We start from the raw sequence: 21,325 nt of genomic DNA, 5'->3' as shown, positions 1-21,325 counted from the left end.
ACACAGATAGTTACAGCACAGACAGGTACTGTCAAAAGCCTTGCTTTGAGATTTGGTGGTCCTACTTCCCCAATATCCACAGACAGTTCATTTTCATTCCCAGACAGTGGCCCTAGTCGTCCTGGATACTCTTCAAGGAGTGTATCCCCTGATGCTTCAGTGATGGCACAACAGCCACCACCTCCTTCTCCCACAGGCAGCAAGCCAATAATCCTTAGTCGTCAATCATCCCAGGCAAACGAATCAGCCCCTGCGAACCTCATAAAAAGTACAATAGATATGTCGTCTAAGCCTGAAGAGAAAGTACCTGAAGTGACAAAACATACTGGGCCTGTACCTCTTTTGAGGAAGAAGTCAACGTCTGTCGATATAAATGAGGAAGTTACTGGTATGTCCTTAGTTGTTGAGGCACCAACTCAGACAATTACAGGCCAAGCACGTGCTGTCAAAGATCTTGCTTCAAGCTCCATTGGTCCTGCTTCCCCAATAACCACAGACAGCCCATTTGCATTCCCGGACAGTCGTCCGGGATCTGCATCTGCATACTCTTCAAGGAGCGTATCTCCTGATTATTCTGCAATGACAGAACAGCCACCTGCCTCTCCAACAGGCAGCAGGCCTATGGTGCTCTCTCGTCAGTCATCCCTGGCAAGTGAATCAGCCCCAGCTAACCTCATGAAGGGTACCATTGATATGTCATCTAAGCCTGAGGAGAAAGTTCCTGAAGAGACTAAACAGACTGGACCCATGCCTCTTATGAGGAAAAAGTCAACATCTGTAGATGAGGACGTTGTTGGTGTACCCTTAGTTGTTGAGGCACAAACACCAACAAGATACATTGGTTCTGCTTCAACTGGAACCTGCACACGAAGAGTACCTCCTAAGTTGTCACTTTCCCGCACGATTGGATCTGACTCACAGGATGTTTTTGAGCCCCCACCCATGACTCCATCAAGTCCAACTCGTGTGTTTTCTCCTGAAAATCTGCAATCTGGTGTACCACAGCCATATCCAAGCCAGTCTCCAGTCACATCCCAAACCCCAGATGTGCCACTCGCAAAACCAATAACATTGGATACATCAGGTTCTCTGCCCACTGTTTCAGAGCATCCACCATTATCCCCATGTATCGAGACCTCAGGAAAAGGAGCATTTTCAATGTTTGCTGAATCTGCTGTATCACAAGGTCCTGTTGACCTCTCCAGTCAGACAGTGGTACATCCAGCTGAGATACTGCCTGAAGACATTTCCAGAGAAAATGCAAAGAATGCTTCTGACATTATGAAGTATGCTGCAGAACAGTCCTCTATTTCTGACATAGCACCTGTGGATGAGAATAACAAAATGTCTTCTGGGGCTTCACCACCAGATGAGCTGCGATTTGATGGTGCTGCCAGGCCTGAACACAAAACAATATTCATACCTCAAATTACTCTCACAGCAGCAAGTACACCAGAGGATGATATTCCAGCAGAGACTGGTGTTACATCAGACAGTGAATCTTGTGTGGAAGAAGAGGTAATCTCACACGACGTGCAAGATAAAGAGCAGTCAGTGAGTCCTGTAAGTGAAATTTCGGATGACACTCAGTCAAAACAGGATGTGACAGAAATATCAGATGATGTGGTCACAAATGAATCAATCTCCAGTCCATCAAGTACTGAGGACATTAAGCCAAAAGAGGAGAGTATTCTATCTTCCCCTGAATTAAGAGACATTGCACCAATAAAGGAGGGTGTGTCTGTGCCTAGTGACTCTGCACCAGAGGCAGATGCATCTATGAAGGATATTGCAGACACAACAGTTACACAATCTGTGGAAATCTCCCAACCTGAGACTGCTTCTATTCAGAAAGAAGAAGAACCGGCACCCTCTCCACAGAAAGACGAACCAGCTCCAGCAGAAACTCCCGCACCCGAGGAATCATCTGCCAAAGGCATATTCTCAATGTTTGGAGGGGGAAGCTCCCAGAGTGCACCCCAGAGTGGATCATCCATACTTGGTGGTATTATCCCTGGTTCATCTTCTAAGTCTGAGTCCTCATCAGGATCAGGTTTATTCTCCATGTTTGGCGGGTCTAGCCCTCAGCCGCCCCAAAACGAATCTCAAAGTAAACCAAGTGAGCCACCAAGTAAAGGATTGTTCTCTATGTTTGGCGGGCCCTCATCTCAGCCTCCTGCCGGCCCTCCTCCTGAAAGTGCTCAACCCAGAGGTCCTGGCCCAAGAGGTCCAATGCCTGCGAGTGCAACACTTAGAGGTCCCAGCCCAAGAGGTGCCCCACCAGGTGGAGCACCATTTAGGGGGCCAGGTCCAAGAGGTCCTATTCCTGGAGGTACGCCGCCTCAGGCTGCCCCACCCCAAGAACAAGGGAGAGGGTTATTTTCCATGTTCGGAGGATCTAGTTCACAGCAACCTGCAAGTCCAAAAGGACCCACCACTCCTTCCTCTGGATCTTCCATTCTTGGAGGTATAATTCCTGGTTCTTCAGCACCAAAAGAGACAAGTGGTTCTGGTTTATTCTCTATGTTTGGAGGACCAAGTTCTCAGCCTGCTCCTGAAGCCAAACCATCAGCTCCAGCACCTAGTGAATCAACAGGCAAAGGTTTCCTGTCCATGTTTGGTGGGGGTTCTCCTCAGACAGAGCAAAGTGAACCAACAGAGACTCCTAAGCCTCAAGAGTCAGAAGGTTTCTTTAAATCAGCATTCTCACTTGGAGGAGGTTCTGATCAAAGTAAACCAAAGTCTGGACTTGGGTTTTTGTCATTCATGGATGACAAGAAGGCAGATGTGCCCAAGGAAGAGGCCAAAGTAGATGAAGCTGAACACAGTCAGGTGGTGGATGTTAAAGAGGACAGTGCTTCTACAAATGTGACAGATGCAGAGACTGCCTCAGTGGAATGCCAACCAAGCGTAGACCAAAGTCTGATTGCTGAGCCTGTAGAGTCTTCTACAGATGTCCCACAAAATGAAGATGCAGAAGTCACTCCACTGGATATCCAGTCTGTTCCAGAGGAAAAGACAGAGCCAGAGTCAGTGACACCTCAGAAACCAGATGAGGTACTAGATAAAGAACAACTTTCATCTGAATTGCCAGTAGATGTTGGACAGTCATTAGAGCAAAAGCAACTGCCATCAACTGAAGATGTATCTGCTGGAGATGAAGCTACTAAAAGTCCACTGTTAGAATCTGAAACATCCCTTGACGTCAAACCGTCAGGCCAATTGGAACAGTCAACTGAGCCGGACGTGTCAATAGAATCTAAGGAAAACGTTACTAAACAGATAGAAACCAGTGTAGAATCAGAAGCCATCAAAGAGGAACAAACAGAATCAGCAGAGTTGAAAGAGAAAGATAAATTAGTGGGTGATTCAGGAGAACCACCTGAGGCACTAAAGCTTCCTGAGGCAGAAAAATCTGATACACCTGTTGCTGAGCCAGAAAAACAGCTAGACGCAGATAAATCTATTGAAGCTGATTCACAAGTTAAAACGGATCTACCTGATGAATCTGAGAAGCCTTCAGAAATGGTGAAACCAGATTCAGCACTGGTGGAATCTGTAGAATCTGAGAAACCTGTAGAAAGTGAAGATAAAAGGGAAATTGAAGCAGAGCCAGCTACAAAAGAAGATTCTGTCATTACAGAACAACCGGTAGCAACAGAGAAAGTCATGGAAGGACCACCCCTGTCCCCTCCATCTGTTCAAACACCTCAACAGCCGACTCCAGGAATGGGACCAAGAGGACCAATGATGGGAGATCCAAGGATGGGAGGACCCAGAATGGGTGGGCCAAGGATGGGTGACCCAAGAATGGGTGGGCCAAGGATGGGCGATCCAAGAATGGGGGGACCAAGGATGGGCGATCCAAGAATGGGTGGGCCGAGAATGGCTGGACCCAGAATGGGAGGTCCAAGGATGGGCGGGCCAAGAATGGCAGGGCCTCAAAAAGCACCAGAACCAGCCCCATTCTCTGGCTTCATGTCAATGTTCGGAGCACCTAGCACCCCAGCAAGCAAACCAGCAGCAACCAGCGGCTTCTTTTCAACAACTAGTAGTTTCTTTTCAGCCCCGACTCCAGCTCCAAGTGCCCAACCGCAGCAGAAGAGCTCTTTCTTCAACTTGCCAAGTAGTCTTCCTACAGAGTCCATAACTGGTGACCTGTTTGGTATGTTTAAAGCACCAGACTCACCCAAAGCAACAGACACCAAGCCCCCAGAAGATTTAAATACTCAATCCGAGGCGACTGAGGAAACTGATCAAGAGAAACCGGCATCGCCAGAAACTAGTGCAGCAGAAGTTTCTGAGTCCAATAAAGCTGCACCAGAAGATGGTGAGCATGACGCCGAAATTCTCAAAGATTCTGTCCCTGAGATAACAAATAAAGATGAGCTAACGTCAGGAGATGGTGCACCGCAGGACAGCAATGCCGAAATTAAGAGTGAAGAGCCTAAACCCCCTACAGAACCTGAGCCTTCGACACCCAAAGGTGTCTTCGACATTCCAGGACTCTCCACTCCTAGTTTCGGATTCATGTCTGGAGTTACAGACACTGCCAAACCCTTCGGCTCGCTGTTCTCAAGCTCACCCTCTCCTGCCCCTACTAACAAGCCACAACAAGAACAACCACAGCCTGAAACGGGTGGCCTCTTTTCAGGCTTCAAGGGCCTGTCAGCAGGCATATTCCAAGAGGACAAGCCAGCAGAACAAAAGGAAGACTCTGCTCCTTCCATGTTTGGGATGAAAATTGGCAGCATCTTCTCGGGTCCCACCGACACTCCCAAGCCTGAAACTCCACCCCCAGTCACCACCCAGCCCAAACATAAGGAAGTCACATTTGCTGACAATGATACTAGGGTGTCACCCGAGCCAGAGGCTCATAGGATGGCTAGTGTAGACTCAGACATAACAGGAAGTGCCGATGCCAGTGATACTGAGGGGCCCTCTGACTCTTCAGACATGATACGAAGCTTAGGCACAAGTCAAGGAAGCTCAGAGACACTCAAGGGGCAGCCTTCATTGGATGAGGAAGGCGAGACTCCACCCGCTCCTTCCACAGACCTAAACAGTGAAGAGCTGCCAGTCAGTGAATTGAAGAAAGACACAAAAAGGCTAGTAGACATGCATAATAAATGGGTGCAATACATCCATTTATTATGTTTTTTATTCATCATCCCTTTTCCCTTTTTAACACAACCATTTAATTGTGATTTTAGTACTTTTTGTTGTGCTTTTTCCCATCTTGTTCATTGAGTTATGCCTAGACATTGTTTAACCCACAATGAATTGTTTTTAGCACATGGAGTCTGTGCCATGCATCTCGGTTAAATATTATAATCCTATGTGGCCTGTATGAACTGACACAACACTACTACCTTTGTTCCTGACATAATAGAAACATTTAATTTACAAAGTCATTGCACTGATTTGATGTACTGTAGCTAATGATAAAATTTTGGTTACAATGTAATTAATACACTAGAAAACAATGACATTACTACTCGACCATAGATTCCTTATGGAATTGATCCTGGATTATGTTATGAAAACTTCTGCATTTACCTGATGTGTAATAGAGTACAGGAGCCTATTAAGGTTACCCTGGCTCTCACGCAGACCCTTCGTGCTTCATGCATCTTCGTTAAACTTTGTGAGCTAGCTTGGTAACAACCATCGCGTGAGAACCAGGTTAATTTAAGGTAGATATGTGGCCTAAATCCTAAATTCCATGATCCCATATAACAAGTCTCCCGCATTATGTGATTTATTGAACTGAATACAGAAAATTAATCATATACTGTATTTCCCTGTCCCACCCACCCTGCAGTGAAGTATATTTTATTGCTTAAGTTCTTCTACCATTTTGAACACATGCAGCTTTAACTGGCGACAATATTTCACTGCGTTTACTCAGTTTCAGAATAGAAGGTTTTGTATACACAGTTGTAGTATAACTGGAATGATCTGTGTATATGTAGTGACTTCATTAATCGTGAACCTCATGTGCTTGGCATTGACTTTCTGTTACTTCTGTCACCGTAGTCCCGAGGAGAGTAACAAGTTTGGGTCGTCGGGTAACCTCAGTCAGGACAGCTCACCGTACACCTCGGACATAGAGGACCGAAGCGACGCCTCCGACGCCTCGCACCTCAAAAGCACCACCATCAGCCGCCAACCCTCGCTCAAGGTCCAGCAGGCCGTGTGCGAGGACATCACAGAGGAGCAACAGGTTGAACTGTCTATTTATTTATTTCTTGTTCGTATTGTCTTGTTCTTATTTACCATTTTTATTTTGTTCATGTGTTGTATAAGTGTCATTGTTGCATGAATTTATGATACTGTCACTGTAATACAGTTGTGTTCAAAATTATTCAACCCCCACTGAATTGGGCCAAACTGGCCAAAGCTGTCAGTAATAGTGTCACTGTTGCATTAATGTATGCCACTGTCTGTTGTGTGGAAGCAAGTAATGTTTCCTTTGGGGATCAATAGGCTCAAAGGGCAGTCATAGGTAAGTGGTTTGGGCAGTCATAGGTAAGCGGTTAGGGCAGTCATGGGTAAGTGGTTAAGGCGCCAGACTTGTAGCCCAAAGGTTGCCGTTTCAACTCCCTACCCGCCATTTTGGTGGCGGGAGTAATGGTAACCATTGCTCTCCCTCATCTTCCTCCATGACTGAGGTATTCTGAGCATGGTACCGTCCCACCCACCGCACTGCTCCCTTGGGGCACCATTGGGGGCTACCCCCTTGTACAGGTGAGCCAGTCCCCTTGCATGAATGCAATGTCGTTGCTGTGTCACAATGACAATGGGGATTGTAGTTTCTCAGGTGGGCTTTTTCTTCAATTTCAATAAAGTCTACTAAACTCAACTCAACTCAACTCAACAGGTTGATGAGAAGGAAAAGGAGAAGGGGATGACGCCTGCCCCTGAGCCAGAGGGAGTCAAGGACTTGAAAGAGAAAATCACCCCCATCCCTGACAAGCCCCTTCAGCTGCCTGACAGCAAGCCAGAGAAGCAAATAAGGTATGCAATGCTGCACTGAGCCATGCAGTGCAGTACAGAACCGTGCTGTGCTGTGTGTTGTGTGATTTCACTGAACGTGGGAGTTGCATTGATTGACTTAATGAGGCTTCGCACCTGCCATAGAGGAAGTCTGCAATAAGCAGAGGGTTATTATTGCTGTATTATTATTATGCAAAACACTCCAAGACCTGTGGAGCAGTATATCACAAAAAAAGACTTTTAAGACCTTTCAAAAAAAGTTTGAATTCCTGTGAATGTGTCTGTGTGTAAAAAAAAATACACTCGATAAGTAATGGAAAAGTCAGAAGGTGTTTCATCATGCAAGCATTTACTGAAGCTGTAGGTCTATGAGGGCGCAGTAGTCAGCGCATCATCTGTCAGAATGATTAAGTGGTAATGACCAACAGGGCACTACAGGCAGCATAGCTGGTGACTGACAAGCGCTACTGTATTATATTTTATACTGTATGGGCTTTTAGCTCAGTGCCCCATGTGTTTTTCTCCTTTTCATTTTTCATCTGCAGTTTCTTTGATGACGGCCCCCCACTCTTCCCGCCCACCAGACTGAAATGGTTGAAGGCCATCACCAAAGTCAGGGTCCAACTGCGGGAGGTAGGAGATGATGCATCGTTTCACTTGGCATTCGCAGTTTGTCCAATTGAGTTTACTTGCCCATCTTTTTTGTCTCTACTGCTTTCTCGTCTTTTTATGAGAGACTTTTTCACCAGTTATTTTGCTCTGGTTGGTTGAGATTCACACATTTTTTTGGTACATTTGCCACCATTGTTTTGTTCTAGTTTCGATATCTTGTTTAGATAACTGGGAGCATTTAATTGCAGGCAGCCCTCTGCTTGATCCTTGAAATGTGTTTCTGTCTTGTAGATTTATCCACTTGCCTTCTCTCTTTCTCTCTCTCTCTCTCTCTGTCTGTCTCTCTCTCTCTCTCTCTCTCTCTCTCTCTCTCTCTCTCTCTCTCTCTCTCTCTCTCTCTCTCTCTCTCAATTTGGGTGTGTGTGCTCACAAGTGCCTGTGTTTCTGTGTGTGTGTGTGGGGGGGGGATCCTTGTATAAGGATCTGTTTACATATGTCATCTATGGCTGACAGTCCTTCTGCCATCATGACGGCATCAGTCTGAGCATTTTCTACACTGCGTGTATAATGTCACTAATGTACATAATCTTTATGTAGTGTATGGATACATGACCATGATCCTCCCTGCTTTTTTGTCTTAGAAAGGGAAGGAAGTATATAATATAAGTATATCATAAATAGAATAGAATAGAATAGCATAGAATAGAATAGAATAGAATAGAATAGAATAGAATAGACCCGAGTCTGAAAAGGAGATGAACCCAAGTTCCTTTATTCTTCCTTCGAGATCACTTAAGTATTTTAACACTGCCCTGTTCTATGTAAACCTACACAATTAGTGGTCCTCTATGAATTGTGAGCCAGTGCCTGACAGCAAGGACTTGTTTAACAAGACACCTCACATCCTTATCAACCACTCCTGGCACTTGACAATATCTGAATGGATAAAACGACATGACAAGGGAGGGATTTGCTTTATTGGATTCAATGTCTTGCTATTGTATAGCTGTGGCCTTGAAGTGCATTTTGCTATTCAAGCCGTGAGACATTCATAGATGTACCTCACTTAAAACTGCACCGCATCCACTTCCACATTCTGCCAAATATCATGTGTCCTCATGTCGTGTCCACGTGGCAATATAATGATGCTGTTTAGATTTCCCCCTGTAAATACTTAGGCTACGCAGAATGTATCTGCATTGAATGTAAGCTCCTAACCTCTGTTATGCTTTGACTTTTTAATCTTTCAATTTTATGTTTCCTCTGCAGCTGACAGACTGAACTGCTGTATGCTAAGACTTCCAATCCATCGTCAGTACAATGTGTATCTTAGGCAGAATGTATCTGAATTGCATATAATCTACAAAAGTGGAAACAGGAAAAAGCGTCAGTCAACCAGAAAGATCTAATTCTGATCACAAATGGCAACAAACATAATCATTCATGGGCTGCAGTCTGAACACTCCCTGAGTAGGTGAGGCGTTAGAGTCCCTGTACAGAGTCCCAAAGTGTGCTTTAACTTTTTTTAACTTTAAAAACTACATGTCCTATGCATCTGGAAGACTTGGTGTATGTTTAGACTTCCAATCCATTAATGGAATGTTTATCCTGTGCAAAATCTGATGCAAAATCTAAAGATCTGATTATGATTAGAAAATGGCAAACATAATCATACACAAGCTGCCATCTGTCTGAACACTACCTACATACAGTACTGTACGTGAGGCAGTTCAGAGCCCCATACAGAGTACTTCATTTCCTTCACGGCATGTCGCTCCCACATTATCATACTAACGCTCAACTATGACAACTTATGGCAGGGGGAAGCTTGTGAGAGGATGACAGGAAGTGTCTGTGAAGATTCACATTTATCCAAAAGTGACAGAAAGGTCTAGAGATTATAGTAGGGTAGAGTAGAGTAGAGTAGAGTAGAGATTATAGTAGGGTAGAGTAGAGTAGAGTAGAGTACAGCTTTGTGTACATATGTGTATACATGTGTGTGTATGTGCTTGCTCCATGGAGTGTGTGTAGATCAGGAGAGCTAAGCTGTATTATTGGCTCCTGATCTTCAATGCGTAGACTGAACAGACTGAGTCAATCGTATGGGATGTTGGACTAAAAAACAAAGTCCACTGTGTATCCATCTCTGAATCCTCCTCCCCATCCATCTCTCCATCTCCATCATGCTCTGCACAGTAAAAAAAATACAGTGTTATTTTAACGCTTACAGAGTACTGTGGGACCAAATATACTGTAGAAGATGTTAAATCAACTCTCTTAGTGTTAAATTAACACAGTTTTTTCTACTGTGGATGGATTCTGTGTATGTCAAGGGAATCACACTATTGCCTGCTAACCTTCAAAATGCAAATTGTATTCAGAATCGGAATCAGTGGGTTTACTGAACATACATGTAGTCCATTCTCCCCTGCAAGAACCTAAAGCCTGAGATCAGAGTCTGTGTATCTCTTCCTCTCCATACCTCTCTGCTCCTTCCGTGTGCACATGTGCTCGTTCCGTGGAGTGTGTACTGTAGGTCAAGAGAGTCGCCCGCTGTTGGCTGCTATTCTTCAGTGAATGAGAATCAGAATCAGGGGGTGTAAGTGAACAGAGTCAATTCTCTCTTGACAGGCTAAACCCAGACACCACGGTGTCGCCATCTCTCAATCTTTATCTTTTCAGCTCTCCATCTCCATCTCTCTCTCTCCATCTCATCTCTCTATATCTACGTCGTCATTCCATTCCTTCATGCCGGTGTAGTTATGGTTTATACTGTAGCTCTTCATCTCCTCCCTCTGTCTCATCTCTCCTCCTCCCATCTCATTTCTCTATCTCTGCGCCTCCATTCCCGCTGGTGTGGCAATTAGTGGTGTCAACAATAATTGATTTGGCAATGCATCGCGATGCGGGCACGGGCAACTCAATAATCGATTCGGCATATGCTATAATCAATGCGGCATATTTTTTCAAGTTTCAATGACTTCCGTGGGCATTTAAACTGCAGGATTGATACACACAACAGGCAATGAGATGTTGTTCAGTACCTGACTGCTTGTATTGCCTCATGACAGATGTAATGCATCGTAGAATCGGACTGAACCGTTTTGAATTGAATTGTTACATCCCGTATCCTAACTGAATCGTAAGGGCAGTGCTAATGAACACCACTAGTGGCTATGGTGGTCTATCTCTCTCCATCTCCATCTCTATCTTATCTCTCTATCCCTCCATCCCTCCATCCCTTCATATGTTCTCTCTGTGTCATCTCTCCATATCTGCACCTCCATTCCAGCTGGTGTAGCATTGCTATGGTGGTGTATCTCTCTCCATCTCCATCTATCTTATCTCTCTATCCCTACATCACTCCATCCCTTCATATTATCTCTCTGTCATCTCTCTATCTCTGCACCTCCATTACAGCTGGTGTAGCATTACTATGGTGGTGTAGCTCTCTCTCTCTCTGATCCATTGCACAGCTGCGTTGCCTCTTAGGGGGGCAGAACCTGCGAGTGTGATTGGGGTGTCGGGGCTTTGTGGAATTGAGGGGTGCTTGGACCGCAGGCACACAATGGCCACCATGACAGGAAAAGTGCACTGGCAAAAAATAGATTTAAATGGATCGTTACCCTCCAACTGACAACTTGAATGCCGTGGCAGCTGTGTGTGTGGCGCTTGCCCTCCATAAATCGTTTGGTAGAGATTTCCTATAGGGTGTGCTGTGTTGGTACCTTCGATTGTGGAAGATTAATAATAATTCACGTTACAGAAGTGGTCGTCCCCATTATACAGTAAACTGGTTCAATGTTTGTTAAAGTAATAAGGCAACTCATCAATTTTACATTTTTTTTCTTTTGGTGATTTAAAGTCTCTAGAGGCATTTGTCCAGTAATTCTCCAGTAATTGTTTCTCTGCATTATTTTTGTCTGACCACTGTGTTTACCATGGCAACCTGCGTGCATTACTATGGAAACAAATAGAAACCCAAAGAAATAACATAAGGAGTGTCCACAGGTGTCACAGATTGCATGCATTAGAAGAGGATTTCAATTTGATTTAATTTAATTGAATAATGTTTGTACATGAATCACAAGGAACATAAAGTTGGGAAATGGGTGGACGGTTGATTGGCTGAATGGAGATATACGTAGGTAGAAAGAAAATGATTGATGGTGGGGCATATTAACCCCATTGATGCCTAAAGCACCTGCAAAAACGCCTGCTGAATGCCTAAGCCCTTGTTGGGAAAGTTGCTCTCTCCCTATTAAATCCTTAATATCTCAGCCTCCGGAGGACAAACACGGAATGAGTTACATTTAAAAGCCAAGACCCTCCTCTTGTATTATAATGTGTTCATTCAGCTCTAACATACCCACATATTTAATAAAACGGCTAAAATCTCAAAATCCTGAATGCAGCGTATATGTATTTCCAGGACACAATGGGTGAAAGGACTTTGAAAAGACACAAGGTGAAATGCTTTTTTGTTTTGGCCATCCACTTTGTACCGCCCATCTCGCTTTTATCTGCTAGTTGAGGTATTTTTACCATCAGTCAATCATTTTAGTATTATTTGAGGAAGTACCGTACAGCTTATCTGAACTAATGTCATATGAAACATCTCCCCACGTCATTGCAGAAATAAACTGACAGATGTTAGTACATTGCATTGCATTACATTACATTTAGTAGTTTTGCACATATCCAATGACATAACGAGGACAGATAATCAGTAGTACTGTATGCACATGGGGAAATACAGAGTGTGTATGCCAAGCAGAGTTAGTGTAAAAGAGCTTCCGTTACAGACAGACAGGCTGGCAGACAGACAGACAGACAGACAGACAGACAGACAGACAGACAGACAGACAGGAAGACACACACGCAGAAAGTCAGATAAGCAGACAGACAGACAGACAGAAAGGCAGGCAGGCAGGTAGGTAGGCAAGCAGGCAGGGAAGCAGAAACACTGAGCCCATGATTGTACATACATGTAGTGGTAGTCTATGGACACAGGGATCAGAGGGCCACCGATCTGACAGTCTTGAAAGTCAACACAGCAATCGGGCCAGCCCTCCCACTGTTCTCTTGGACATATTGGCCCTTGTAGTGGTAGCTGTGTTGGTGGTGGTGTGTGTGTGTGTGTGCGTGTGTGTGCGCGCGCGCGTGTGTGTGTGTGTGTGTGTGTGTGTGTGTGTGTGTGTGTGTGTGTGTGTGTGTGTGTGTGTGTGTGTGTGTGTGTGTGTGTGTGTGTGTGTGCACCCGAGTGTGTGTCTGTCTTCCTGTCCGTCCTGTCTGTGTCTACGTGTGAGGTGTGACGTGTGTATTCACAGAGAAACCGAGTGTGTTAACCAACTCTACAGAATTATTTTTATGTGGACAAGGATGTCATAACAATTAAGGCAACATTTAAAAAATATATAATCTTTAACAGCATGATCTTTTTTTGACAAATCATCTCAGACTTTGACCTCAACATACAGTAAGGTGAACATGCTGTAATACAGGACATTTTCCTGAATGACCACTGTCAATACGGTTTTATTTGTTTTGTCTGCACATAACCCGAAAGGGTTGCATTCTTTTGGCAGCTTTGACAGCAAAATGCATTCAGTCTACTGTAGACTGAAATGTGGCGTGCCACCAATTCAAAGCGTCTCCTGTGAGCTTATTGGATTCAGCTGTGCTGTAAGCAAAGCAGTCAGCATTCGAAGCCCCGAGGCAGACAAAGGGGATCTGAGGTGTCCGTCCTTGGGAGCCTCTGAGTCACATTGGCTTTTTTTTGATGAAGTAATAAAACACTGTGTCTCTGTGCTGCATGCAACTCGCAAGGGCCATTTGGTAATTTTACTCATGTAAAAAAGGGCCAAAGTTGAAAGCAGATGTGTTATTATTGTCAGGATTCAGAATGACTTAGAGTTTTGAACGTTATGATACATAGAAATTTGGTCCTTCATAAAATAGAATTTTTTTTGTGTTAAACACATTTACAAAACGTTGACTTTTAATCTTGATAGAGTAGATGGAGAGTAATGGAATGAACCAGGCATGTCTCGTCTCATCTCCACACTTGTACTCTATGTCGCCATGGCACCAAGATGGGAGGAGCCAAAGGAAATGAACGCGGTGTGACCAATCCGTTGTCATGCCGTTTGTACTGCAAATATAGCTGCTCATTTCAACCTAATGAATGTCTCAAGGATATTGCGACTCACGCAACTTATATCCTTTAACGTTATTGAAAACTATTTCTTGCTCTGTATCACCCAGCCTTTTTTATTCTCCATATATCCTCCTCCGTGCTGATGATGTTACTATTAGTGTGATTGAGTTGTGAAAACAGGAGAGACAACAAAGGGGTTTACATGTAGGTACGCTGTCATTCTATTTCTGGTGGTATTATTGTGGTGGGTGTCATCTTCTCTAATCATTACAACCACAGTTGTTCTATTAAGATGACCTATTTCTGTGGGTTAACTGTAAAGACCTGGAAGAGTGCATGTAAAGCTTTATTCTAGGCATGGTTCATATGCAGTAGTATTACTTTACATTACATTTACATTACATTACATTACATTACATTTAGCAGACGCCTTTGACCAAAGGGACTTCCAAGGACACATTGTACATCATACAATTGTATACCAGAAGATAAGAATATATCCTGCAACTCTAGTGGCCTACTTTGATTTATTGAAAAGCAGCGACTACTGTATGTCTTCAAGTGAAAAATGGTTGACATGAGACTTTGGTGGCATGGTATTGCTCAAATGCCATATGGGAAATATTGCACTGCAACATTGCCTCCATATGCACTGATTTTCTCTCAAGCTGTTTGAAGCGCTCTTCACTACATGATGTATGAACTGTGCTTGTATTAAATATAGTTATTATTATTACTACTAAATGTTGTTATTACTATTATCTCCCCCCTTCAAGAGCTCCAAATTATAGGCTGCAGTCTTACTAGAGTATGTGTTGCCCCATAGCTCCCCTGATGCCTCCTCCATGGGCAAACGTGGTAACCATTCATAGAGAGCGATAGCACACTTGTGATTTGAGCGGAGTGGTGTGGAGTGGGGTCGAAGGAGGGAGGGAGGCAGCTTGGCTTAACCGACTTCAAGTCTCCTTGAGAGTATAGTCTGGCCAGGCTAAGCATCTACAGCATTTCTCAGTGGGAGATGCAAATGGCGTGTCTAGCTCACATTCATTAGATGCCTCGGTATGCTACTTATTGAAGCTTCAATCGATTAAATTCCTTCATTCCCTCACTCCCCTGTTACAGTAAAAGAATTGGTGCGTCATTGCCTTGAACACACACCCCATTGAGCCGTTGGATATACTCAAACTTGATTGGTTGCCTTATTCTTGGGAACTTGAAATGGTAGATGGTTTGCCTGGACAGACTATAGTCTTACGTGTAAAGGGACTTGTACTCGTGTAAGCCAAGCTACAGTAGGACTGAGGGGGAAGAGAGAGAGAAACCTCTTGTAAAAAGAGAGAGAGGAGACAGCGAATACCAACATACATAGGGGGAGAAAGAGGGTACAGTGTAGGGCTGCACAATTAATCGAAAAATAATCAAAATCGTGATAACATAGTGAAATCGAACTCATGATTTTAATCGTGATTTAATCGTGGCAATAGTGACCTACTTTTGAGAACGTCCTTGAAGCCAGAACATACTGACAGGCTGGTGTTTCTGGCCTGAAATCTGTCCACTTAAGTTTTATGCTATTGCCTTTATATAATTATTACAATTCATTTTATTTTGCACATCCTGTATGTAATTCATTCTTGGTTATATTTCATCTTGTTATAATTTTCAAAAAAATCTGCAAAAATCAATAATCGTGATTAATAATCATGATTATGATTTTGACCAAAATAATCGTGATTATGATTTTTTTTTCCAAAATCGTGCAGCCCTAGTACAGTGTGTTTGTGTGCGTGTGTGTGTGTGTGTGTGTGTGTGTGTGTGTGTGTGTGTGTGTGTGTGTGTGTGTGTGTGTGTGTGTGTGTGTGTGTGTGTGTGTGTGTGTGTGTGTGTGTAGAAGTGAAGAGAGAGAAAGGGAAGGACACATACAGAGAGAGGGGGGGGATGACAGATAGAGCCGGAGAGAGATAGAGACGATACAATGTGTGTGTGAGAAAGATAGGGAGAGAGGGGTGGAGAAGTGAAGAGAGAGAAAGAGAAGGAAACATACAGAGAGAGAGAGAGAGAGAGAGAGAGAGAGAGAGAGAGAGAGAGGGAGAGAGAGGTTGAGAAGTGAAGAGAGAGAAAGAGAGGGAAACCTACAAAGAGAGACAGGAGAGAGGGAACGGCAACAGAGCGAGAGAGAGAAAGAAAGATAAAGAGTGAGAGAGAGAGATAGAGAGAGGGAGAAAGCTGGTGCGCAAGACTGTGAACATGATAGAGACGTGTATGCATGTGTGATGCTACTGTACATGGGAGGGAGGGAGGGAGATGGTGAAAATGCGCGCGTGCACACACACACACTCACTCGTACGCACACGCTCCCCAAGCAACAAGCTGCTGTGCAGTCAGAAGTGAGAGGAGGGGGAGTACTGTAGGCAAAAGGAAGAAGGGAGAACAAGAAGAAGTAGAAGAGAGAGAGCGAGAGAGAGAGAGCGAGAGAAAAGAGAGAGAAAAAGAGAGAGAGAGAAAGAAGAGAGGGTAGAAGGAGGGAGAAGGAAGAGCCATGTATTTCACATGCCAGAGCAAAGATGGAGAGAGTATCGGAGTGAGAGAGAGTGCAATTGTGGTAATTGGATGAGAGCGAGAGAAGAGAGAGCGTGATAGGAGAGTGTAAGAGGCGGGCAGAAGGGAGAGAGGATACGGGAAAGTTACAGTGTTTGATAGTCATCAGCTTCTCTGCTTCTCCCATAAAATTGTTAGAATTACACTGTAGATAACTTGCTGTCCAAACTCTCTGGGATTGGATAATGTTTGCTTTTTACATACTGTACAGCACTCGTAATTCAGTGGGTGGTTTCACTTATCCAGCTGTTTGAAGAACATGGAATTTGGATTTTTTGATGGCATGCCAATCATCACTGCTCTCTTTCCTTATGCTGGTGTTCAGCATGTCACCCTTGATTTCCACTTCAACGAGGTATGTGCACTCTATGAGATATTGGCTGCTTTCTGCCTGACTTCTTTTTGTACAGTAAAAATATAATATTCTTTATTGTAAAGTTTATGAATGTTTATATATTAAAATGTACTGTATTATTAGTTATTGTAGTGCACAGCATGGTAATCTTTCCTTTCCAAGTCAATGCAGTGTTTATCTAAATTTCCATTGCTTAAGTCCGTCACTAACTCATCAATTTTGATCTTCTACGTACACTTTGTCAATCCTGGTTCTTAATCTCCGTATAAGTCAATTCGGACTGTCTGGTGGGAGTTCCCAGCCACATTGCACTGTGTGTGGGCCACTATATCGAAGACAATTAAATGGGACAGAGATATCGGATATTGGCTCTCTTCTCCTCTCCTTGCCTTAGAAGCGCTTCGTCTGTGGAAGTGTAAACACAAGTGATCTCCACAGTGCGCCCCTTCAGTCTCAGCGTAATGTAGATACTACATACCACTACCAGCCTTCACTTTATGAGCTGGAAGCCCCAGCGGGAGAGATAGTGGTGGGAAATAGAGGCACAGAACAAAAAAATACAAGGAGGAAAAGGCAAGCCAGAAAGCAAGAATGATTTCAGTTTTATTTTTTTGTTTTGTTTTGTGATGCTTGACACTGTGCCTGGAGACCATCCAAGTCTTACTGTGTAAACAGTCATCTTGACAGAGCAGTGGGAGGATGCAGGATAAAGATCACACAGCTTATGGCATTTGTTTGAAGAAGAAATGTCTCAGCGATCCCTCCATCTCTCTCGCTGTCTTTCTTTCAATATCTTTCTTCCTCTGCGTTCAGTCATAAACAGTACATAGAGCACTGAGGATATTGAGCCACGTCGACTTACTCGAACACTCGCAACATTACTTGATCAATGATTGATTCACTCTTCTCTGTGCGCCTGCACATATTGGACTCTCTCTCTCTTCCTCTCCCTCCCTCACTCCCTCTTTCTCTCTCAATTCAAAGCTGTATTAGCATGACAGAAAATATTTTGCATTGGTTGAAGTTACATTGGTAATGATAATATAATGAAATAAGTGTTAAAACAAACAAACAAATTCTCTCTCTCTCTCTCTCTCTCTCTCTCTCTCTCTCTCTCTCTCTCTCTCTCTCTCTCTCTCTCTCTCTCTCTCTCTCTCCTACCCCCCTCTCTCTCCCTCTGCTTAACTCTCACACATTCTTCTTCTCTCCTACTTATGCACATGCACATATGGGAATATAACTTGGCATGGAAAAAGACAAAAAAGGTACAGACACAGATACAGAAAGAGACAGAGATTTTTTTGCGGAAGATTAAGATCATTTGACCTTTCCTTTACTCATATTTGAAAAGGTAGGTATTATTGGAAGAGTGCGCTCCAATGAAGTCTGTAGCATCTCTGACTGCACTTGTTGAAATAAAAATAAGTCATAATAGTTAACAGTAGTCAAATCTCTATTGTACCCACATGTTCAACCTGGACTTAAAATCACAATGGGTCATAGAATTTAAATAAAATTGTTGTATTTGCATTGCACAATCCAAGCACTGTGCAGCTGAAATTGCTTCCGCAGTTTGGTAGGACCACCTGTTTGATAGGCCCTGTCTCCTCATCACCACTTCCACTCGCTTTTTTCACTTGCTTTTGCCAGTGCAGACAGAGCTGCTTTTACCAGTTAGCAGACTAGGCAGTTGCCACCAAATTTGACCACTGTAGGGACCCCCCAAGAGTCACCCCCAGCATGGTAAATACCAGCGAAAGTAATTCAAGGGGGGGCCAATGTCTATATTTTGCCTAAGGCCCCCAAGAGGATAGGACCGCTGCTGAGCGCAGATGTGCAGAATGATAAGTGTTGCTTTGCACAATCATTCTGATCTGAAAGACAGCATGAAGCACAGAATGGCGAGGGAGAAGAAGAGGTGGCGATGTGTCTAATTATATTATTATTAGACAAAGGAAAGCTCGTTGTACGTTGACAGATCCATCATGTTGACACCCGATGCGAAAACAGCTCTCCATCAAGTGTACTGTGCTGTAGTATTGTGAATAGTTCAGAGCAACCTCCCCTATGAGAAAATGTATAGACGGTTCCCAGACTATATGTATAGGCTGGTGATTGCCAGGTAAGTGTAAGTGCAGTGTGCCTCAACACTTTCGACCGCCAGGGGAAGTGTGTAAAATCCCTCCAAACTAATAGCCTGGGCGAATAGCCGACTGTTGAGTCCCGTCAATCAGTCTGGCAACAGCCATAAGGAATCCGTCTCCGTGGATGATGGGAGATGGTCTCATCATTGAAATTAATTGAAGTTCCAAACTCAAATTAAAACCCATATTGTGCTTTATTAGCATGTCTGTTACGTTATTGTGTCGCAAAAGCATACAAATAACAAAACGAAAGTGTGAATATTAACCACCTTAACCAATCATTAACAGAGCTCACGGGTGAGTTCTACGTCACCACTCTCAACTGTTCGCTGATTGGCGAAACACTGAGAGAACCGAGCTCGAGGCTTTTGCCAGACGATGTGCGGAGCCAAAATCTTTGGGTGGAGTACATGGATGGTGTCGCCAGGCTACCAAACTAACCCCTTGAATCGGATTAAGGAATAGAGTAGCAATTTTGCTGTTTGCAGTTTTGCATCGTCACAAATACAGTACAATGTCACCAATGTTTGCTTGAATGCAAAATTATCCTAACCAAATGCCTCTGAAAAGCTGTCAGTAGGTGCAGCAGTGTAGATGCAAAGCATGGAAATTACATAATAATGAAAACAGCAGTAACAATAATGAATACGTATGTTTTCATAGCACAATTCATACAGCATGCAGCGAAGAGTGCCTCAACAGTTTAGAAGGAACAAATAGCGTGAAAGTTCATGTTAAGACAGTGCATCCACTGGATGATTCAGCAACTCTGAAATTGGGTCATTTCTTTTTGTGTCGAGGCAACGTTTTGTTTTGTTTTTTTCTCTTTTGTTATTGCTGCTATGATTCATCCCTTTATGGCTGAAAGTTTTGCTGTGAGTTGTTTGTGTTTCCGCATCTATTTTACAGTCACAATGCTCTTATTCTTTCTTCAATCTCCCGCCTCTCATTTTGTCTCTGGAATCTTACTAGTCTGTGTAAGTGTGTGCACATCTATAAAGACTTAAGCTTCGAGGCAAACTAGGCACATACAACATTTGTGAGAGACTGACAGCTATAGCGCTACATTCATGTAAGGACATTATCCCAGCACGCAGACAGTCTGAGTTTACATCTAAAAGACGTACAGTACTGTACATCTCTTCATGTGGGTAAAGGAATAGCGAGCAATTGGCCACTTTCAATGTCTAACTTTAATTTGCGATCATCACATCTTTGCGTTCTCGCAGACTGGTCATCAAAAAAATATGCCATGTTGTATAACTACACCCCACCCTACACACTGTATACGTACCCCTCCCTCCCCCACACTTCACTTGACTTCCATCACTGCTGTCCTTTTCTGAAATGTCAGGGTAATTACCAGGAGTTTGCTTCTCTCCCCTCTGTCTGTCTCTCCTCTCTCTCTCTCTCTCTAACCCCCCCCCTCTCTCTCTCTCCCTCTCTCTACCTTTCCTCTTTTTTCTCAAAGGCCCTATACGTAGCCAGCCAGGTCTCTCTCTCTCTCTCTCTCTCTCTCTCTCTCTCTCTCTCTCTCTCTCTCTCTCTCTCTTTCTCTCTACGTCTTCCTCTTTCTTCTCAAAGGCCCTATACGTAGCCAGCCAGGTCTCTCTCTCTCTCTCTCTTCTCTCTCTCTCTCTCTCTCTCTGTTTTTCAGACTACTTAACCCTGCCTGCCTGCCTGCCTGCTTGGCAATTTTCCATGGTTGCTTGTAGGGTTTTTCATTTCTCCCGCTGATGGCATTCATCTGGCTCTCTCTATCTGTCAGTCAGTCTCCGTGACGAGGCGCTTGAGTGCTTGGTCACACAGAACACATGCAGGCACTCAAGCACTCGGTAACAAAGAAAATGTCTTTACAGTACTGTCACCTTCCAACTTTGCCACTCAAATCAAATTGTGTGCGTGTGTGTGTGTGTGTGTGTGTGTGTGTGTGTGTGTGTGTGTGTGTGTGTGTGTGTGTGTGTGTGTGTGTGTGTGTGTGTGTGTGTGTGTGTGTGTGTGTGTTTCTCTGCGTTTGTGTGGGTGTTTGTGTAGGCAAGTATGTGTGTTTGTGTGAACATGTAGCTGATATTGTCTAGTATCGCCTCTCCACACCCCCCCCCCTCTCATCTTGATGTGCATCTGCATTGAGCCCCATTGCCTCTCTCTGTCACCCCCCCCCCTGTCTCTCTCGCTCTCTCTTTCTCTCTGTACACATTTTGTTTTGTGTCTTTCTGCATGACACAATGTTTTTAGCAACAGCAAAGAGGCAAGATGTATACTGTAACTCCACAGTGTAACAACACACATGTAGCTTCCCATTGTCTCGTCCCATCGTGCGTGTGTGTGTCTGTGTGAGTGTGTGCAGTTTTGACTTTGTGTGTGTGACTGTGTTTGTGTGCCTTCTCTTGATGAATGGATGTATCCTGAACAGCCAGTGATTTTTGTAAATTGGGTTCTGTGCCTCTCCCTCCCTGC

The 21,325-nt window shown here is 43.9% G+C and overlaps 1 protein-coding gene across 1 annotated transcript in view; it reads left to right on the top strand.

Annotated features, from left to right (window-relative positions):
- Window positions 1–16,417: 16,417 nt before the first annotated feature.
- Window positions 16,418–21,325, top strand: part of LOC134444325 (uncharacterized) — an 11,194-nt gene continuing 6,286 nt past the window's right edge. Inside the window, exon 1 of the mRNA XM_063193663.1 lies at window positions 16,418–16,724. The gene's annotated coding sequence lies outside the window, so the exon portion shown is untranslated. The remainder of the gene's footprint in view (window positions 16,725–21,325) is intronic.

Source organism: Engraulis encrasicolus, chromosome 3 (assembly GCF_034702125.1).
Source record: "Engraulis encrasicolus isolate BLACKSEA-1 chromosome 3, IST_EnEncr_1.0, whole genome shotgun sequence".
NCBI classification, from domain to species: Eukaryota; Metazoa; Chordata; class Actinopteri; order Clupeiformes; family Engraulidae; genus Engraulis; species Engraulis encrasicolus.
This window is presented reverse-complemented; position numbering and strand designations above follow the sequence as displayed.